This window comes from Belonocnema kinseyi, chromosome 5 (genome assembly GCF_010883055.1).
Source record: "Belonocnema kinseyi isolate 2016_QV_RU_SX_M_011 chromosome 5, B_treatae_v1, whole genome shotgun sequence".
In the NCBI taxonomy this organism is placed as follows: Eukaryota; Metazoa; Arthropoda; class Insecta; order Hymenoptera; family Cynipidae; genus Belonocnema; species Belonocnema kinseyi.
The window spans coordinates 3615193-3622265 of NC_046661.1; positions in this window are offsets into that span (position 1 = coordinate 3615193).

Consider the following 7073-nt stretch of genomic DNA (forward strand, 5'->3'; position numbering starts at 1 on the left):
ATTTTCAATAACTGCAAAGGGTGTTTGAGTTTAACGAAACAGTTTAAGGAGGCCAAACCTCAAAATATCATTTTTACAGTTTTAAAGAATTCTGCAGTATTTACTATGTGCCACGCCGATTGAATGATTTCCATCGTCGCAGGATGTAAATTTACACCAACTTTTTTACAGTGTGTAAAGAAAATATTTTTTTTCTAATAACAATGTTCCTATTTGCTTGGAAATTATTAGCCCACCAAAATTAAACTACAGTGAAGGTTTTGGGCCTGACGATGGATGAGAACCAACTCTGATATAGTTCCAGTCCGAATGTAAACATTCAGGGACGTGTGAACCTTTTTCGATGAATTTTACTGCGTGGTAAATAATATTTTTAAAATCATTTTTTTAATAAGGAGACAAGAGCAAAGTAAATATTTAACACATATGAGGCAAAAAGTTTGTTATTACATGTTAAGAGGGCTGGGGACATGAGCTTTTGTACGATCATCGTTGACCACTATTTTCTTTGAAAGTACAATGAAGAATATGACTTATATGACATGCCTGCATTCATAAAAGAATGCTCTATGTCTATATATGTATATATTTTTTTTAATTGTAATACACATTTATTATATTAGCAATAAGCTTAGCCAAAGTTACCCTACTTTTGAAGACTAATTTCTCGGCTCTTAATGATTATTTCACAAATATACAATATCATAAAAATCTATTGACTTTCATCTACAAGTATATGTACCTATCTAAACAATTTTTCTTAAATAAATATGAAAACACAGAGGCCAACGAAGTTTCTGCATAGAGTAAACTTAAGGCAAGTAACTACTGATCCTCGCGGCCAAATATTACGGTGATCTTTAGGCACGCCCACGCTTTTGAACTCACTGCACTGCATGCCCCTTACCTCACCCCGCACCCCATTCAAGGGATTCGCACGTTTTTTGAAATTCTGAATCGAATGATATATACTTTTAGGAGTCAATTTAAAAACAAAATTAATACAATAATTCTTCAAAACTAAGGTAACTTTGTCTAAGGTTATTGCTAATATAATATAATTTTAATGAAAAAAGTGACTCCTAAATGTATAAATCATTCGATTCAGAATTTCAAGAGACGTGCAAATCCGTTAAACGTCAGTTTCAAATTTTGAAAATGCTCCGATAAATTTTCATCTAATCGAAACAATTCGTTGGGATAATTTCGAAATATACTTGATATTCAATAAAAATTTGGACTGAAACTTCTGTGACGGTCTAAGCACTTCAATTATAAATAAACAATTAATTTCAATGGCTGTCATGGATCCCTAAATCCATCCAGTAACTTTATTCAAAAAGATGTGGAATATATTTTACAGCATTGCTGTAGCGAATGTAAACTTAAAACTAACGCATCCCTTAGGGCTGTAGGATAGGCCCTGTTCCAACACGACTATACGACTATCCTTATACGAGACCTATTTATGCGAGAACTATTGGAATCGTGTCGCCTTTTCCATATGTCTAGCATTTCCTGATATGTTAGTGAGCTCGTGGTAGCCAGCGATGAAGGTAAATTAGCTTTTCCGCCGAAGGTCATCTCGAACGGCGTTAGACCTGTACTTTAGTGAAATGCTATATTGAAGGATAGCATACCAGATTTAGTTTTTGATCGATTAGTTTTTGATCGATAGTTTTGATTGATTTCGGTTTCATTATCTGGCATGTATGTTTTCAGCAGTTCCTTACTTGTTCCGTTAGTTCTCTCGAGGGCTCCATTGCTTTGTTGGTGAAAATCTGTGGTCTTAATATGCTTAATTCTGAATAAATTCTCGAATTTTTGAGCAAGTTCTGATATAAAATTTGCACCTTGATCTGTGAGTATGTGTTTAGGGCAGAAAAATATAAATATAGTGATCAAGCAAATTAGTCAGTATGCTCTTACTCGTTGTCTCCTTTAATGGAACCAGGATAATGTATTTGGTGAGGACGTCCTGAATGGATAGGATGTATTTATTGTCAGATTGCGTTTCGCCCAATAGTCCAACTATGTCTACAGCTATTTTTTCGTTTGGTTACGTCGGTACTTCTGGAATCACAGCTTCTACTTTGGATCGGATTCGGGTAAACTTTTTCTGTTGGCAAGTCCTACATTTTTTGATGAAATTAATTGCATCCTTTTCCATGTCTTCCCAAGACGTTTGTTCACGTAGTCTACGGATGGTTTTTTTTTTCCAAAGTGACTTGTCGCTACGTTTCCGTGTGCTTCTCTTAATAAATTTTGCTTTTCCTCCTCATTTAGTACTTTGTCAGGTCATTCACAGAGGAGAAAATTATTTTCCTTAAATTTTGTTTGCAAAAGAAAATTCAACATATCTCGAATGCGTACTCTCTCCAGATTGGTGATTAGAGGGTCTTCCATATGCAACTTCAATATCTTCCAGCTTTTATTAGTTACGAAGTCTTTTAATTTAATGTAAATTAATTTCAACCACAATTCTTCATCGAAGTCTGGCAGTTGTATTCGTAGCAAGTTTTCTGGTTCCCTCTCTACAAATTCTTCTGGTTTAGAGCAGATCTCTTCAGTTTCTGAGTCATTATTATCGGCAATGATCCCTACATCAGATTCTGGATTATTTTCTTCAGCAATGTCTTCTATGTTTGCAGGTAAATTTTCTGAAATATTTTCCAGTTGCTTGAATGCATGCATTCGGGAGAATGCATCGGCCGCGTTATTGTCCTTGCCTTTCTTGTACTTAATCACGTACATATATCCTTCAATCTGTAGTCTCCAGCTTAGCAACCTTAACGAAGGATCTTTCACGTTGAAGAGCCACTTCAAGCCTTGATAATCCATCTGTATTATAAAATTGCATCCCAATAAATATTGCCGTAATCGTCTAATTGCCCAAACAATCGCTAGAAGTTCCTTCTCTGTAGTTATATATTTTAACGGTGCATTTAACGTTCTTGAAATATAACAAACGGGATGTCCTTTTTGAGATAAAATGGCTCCTAAGCTTACATTGCTAGCATCTGTGGTCAATGTAAATGTTTCATTGCAATCTGGATATTTTAATACGTGGGAGGAGCAAAGACAGTCTTTCAATTCTTGAAAGCTATTCTCACAGGCTGAAGTCCACTTGAAACGTTGATCCATTTTGTCAGTTCTGTCAATGGATTTGCTATAGTTGAATAGTTTTTTTTAAAGAATTTGCGATAATATCCGGATAATCCCAAGAAGTACATGACTTCTTTTCTGTTTATTGGTCTTTTAAAATTATTAACCGCTGATACTTTATTCGGGTTAGGTTTCACTCCATCTTTTGTGATTAAATGGCCCAGATATTCGAGTTCTGGCCTCAAAAACTCGCACTTTTTTTTGTTGTTTGTTTTGTTTTTGTTGTGCTCTTGTATTGTTTTTCCAACTACCACAATGCCATCCAGGTGAACAAAGCAAATTTTTCCAATCAGTCCCCTTACTGCCATATCCATCATGCTTTGGAATGTGGCTGCGGCGTTCTTTAGACCCAAAGGCATTCGATTAAAATGAAAATGTCCCTCAAGTGTAGAAAACGCAGTGTACTTTTTGGAATCATCTTCCATTTGAATTTGATGAAAACCGGAACTCAGACCGAATGCTGAAAAGAATTTGACTTTTCCCAGATGGTCGAGGACATCGTCGATTACCGGAAGTGGATATGCGTCTTGATCAGTTTTCTCGTTCAGCTTCCTGAAGTCGACGACGAGTCTCCACTTGTCTTCCCTGAGGCGTCTCTCTTCTTTGAGACCACTCATAGGGGTGAATTGAACGGTAAGTTTGATTCTCCTACTATCTTTTTTGTGAGCATTTCGTTAACTTGACTGAAGATTTCTTCTCGATGACATTCTAGATGACGAGGCTGACGTAAGTTTATTATCTTTTCATTTTTGAGGACGATTTTTATGAGAAGCTAAACCTGTACATGGAAGCGAATCACCCGGTAGTGAAAAAATGTTGTTATAAGACGTGGTAATTTTTTCAATCACTTCTCTATGTGCTTCTTCAATATGTTGCCACCGTAGATTTTCCTGTAGTAATTTTATCCTCGCTCTAAGTTCCTAGATGGTGATATAATTAATCTGTTCTTTGCGTTCTGGTAGTGAGCTGATAAATTTAAACTTTATGTCATCGTCTGACAATCTTATCTCCTTTTCAGTTTCGTTGCTGATGGGAATGTTAATCTGTGAGTCTTTAATTCGATAAATGGAATCAGGAACGTGAAAGTTATTTTCTGTAAGTACATGTCCTTGTTTTCTACCTGTTTCTTTTGTGATAATTTTTACAGAATTTCTCGATATGACGATTCCGTCGATTTTTAGTGGATGTATTTTATCATTAAACTGAAGAGTCTTGTTGGATAAATTAAATTCGTAAGAATGTAAAAAATGGGAGTCCTATGATTCCGCCTTCTGGTAACGGAAAATTGCTAAGAATAATTATGAAATTATGTTCCTTGCCCTGAAATGTGAGTATGGTTACTTCATCGATGCGGTGTTTATCGTTTCCCATAGAAAATGTTGTTCGCAGTTGTTGACGTGCTTGATGTTCCGTAAGTATTTTATCCTTGATCAAGTTTAAGGAGGCTCCACTCTCTACTAATAACTGAGCTAATCCTCTGGTTCCATGAAATTGTCCTCTAATAGAATACATTTGTTCCGGTATAGCAGATATTATGTGTTCAGTGTCCCCTGCACGCTTATGCTTGCCTCGAAATCCTGTTTTTTCGAGTATTCTACCTGGAGCTGGTTCACTCGGTTCGGTGGTCGGGAAGTTGACTGTCCTTTCTGAATATTTCTCATTTTCGTGTAGCATTGTGCTTCCTGGTGGCCTACATTTTTACAGTAACCGCAGAATAACTGCAATCTCTGTTGAAGGGGGTACTGGGACGTTGCTGGTCTATTTGTCCTAGGAGGCAGGCTTTGATGGGTGTTTATTCTACCTTGGTTTCTCTCCTTGAACCAAACTTCTGATTCTGGAGCTTCCTTCTGAGCTTGATTTAGCGTGGTTGGTTTCAACGGTCAAACTTGAGTTCCGATCTCTTCTTTCAGGTTCATTATGTATTTTTCAACAGGCGATTTTTTCTCTACCTGTAAATCTAATTGCCTGATCGTGCTATTTGGATGTTCGTTTTAAACCGCTTAATGTAGTTCATTAATTGTTGTCTGAATCGGAGGTTATAATTTTGTACAGATTTCATGGGAGCTTGTTTTATTCCCTCGAGTTTCGACCGACTTAATTCGACTGCACTAATTATTCCGACGTTTTGTCGAAGCGCCTCGACTAGTTCTTCATAAGTTCTAATAGAGGTGAATCGGATAGCCCGTTTTGCTTGGTCGGTAATTTTTTCCGCTATAATAAAATCCAAAAACAACTCTTTTTGGGACCAACGACCTTGTGCACGTTTTACCATTGAAATAAAGTCTTCCACTCCTTAATCATCAATACCTTTTAAAACTTCTACGGTTCTGATAATTTCTTTAGCGACAATCAAATTAAAATAATGTACTTTTGTTGACAAAATTTGCCTACTTGCGGAAGTGGGAGGTCTTTCTGAAGTAATGCTTTCGTGGTCTATCCCGTGGATTCGCCTATGTAAGTGTTCACGAACGTGAATTTCTTCTTTATTTTGATTTTCGGGCATCGCGCGTGAGGATCCGTCTTCCGTCTCTATTAAATTGTTAAGCCTTGCTACTGTGGCTATCTCGTTCGCTCGTTTACCGTTTTCTAAATTCAATCGTCTGATACCTTCTTCCATAAACGCTAGTTTGTCCATTATTATTTGTAACTGATATGGCGTATTAGCCCGATTTAGATTTTCTGGTGGATTCATAGTGATTAAAGTTTGATTTTCTTCAATTTCCTCTAATTCCTCGACCGGGTTTTCCGGTACGTTTTTTAGATATGCCGACAGTGCTAGTGTAATTATTGTTTATGCATGCGCAAAGTACTCTGTATTGGTTCGGTTCTGTCGGGTGTGTGTGTGTGTGTCGCGGCGCGGATGACAATTTTGTTTTTTTTGTTTCGTTTATTGAAGAAAGAAGCTGCGTATTACTTCTTGCTTGTACAATCACTATTTCACACGCCGTTTATTAAAGAAAGAAGCCGCGTATCACTTCTTCCTAATACACTTTTGCACTTGTCGTTTATTGAAGAAAGAAGCCGCGTATCACTTCTTACTTATACAATCAATATTTCACACGTCGTTTATCAAAGGAAGAAGCCGCGTATCCCTTCTTACTTGTACAATCATCAATATTAACTTACGCAATACGTTGACCGCCGCGGGTGCATTTGAGGGCCGCTGATAGGGTGCAAGGCTTGTTGCTCGTATTTTCTATCACTCGTAGTTGACCGGGAAATTCTTTAACTCCGGCGATGTCTCCTTTTGAAAGTGACGTCTCTCCTTTCTTAAGAGTCTCTGGTAGCCTTACTTAATTCAGACTACTTATGTGTTATCTTTTGGCTAAAGATTAAAAAAATCTTTATATGCCCTGAGTATTTCCTACCAATTAAGTAGCAATGATAAATAAACAATTAATTTCAATGTCTGTCATGTATCCGTAAATCCACGCAGTAACTTTATTCAAGAAGATGGTAAATATTTTTTGCAGCCTTGCCGTAGCGAATGTAAACTTACAAATAACGCATCCCTTAGGGCTGTAGGGTAGGCCCTGTTCTAACATGACTATCGGTGGAGAGGGCCAAGGGGCCCTTTCTATTCTAACATAGAAAAGTATCTATTCTTAGAAACCTGTGGAAGACCGCATTTCTTATACGAGACCTATTTATGCGAGACCTATTACACTTCTCAATGTACCAGAAAAAAGTATTTTCTATTCAAATCTTGCTCTCTAATTGTGAAATAATAATGACAGATCCAAAAATTAGTCTTATAAAAAGCAGGGTTACATAGACCAAGCATAGTTTCAATACTATAACTTATCATTGCAATTTTAGAAATATTTCTACTAACTTATTTCTTTACCAATCTATGTATGTATGTAGTAGAGTTACTTTTAAAACTGCAATGATAATTTACAATATTA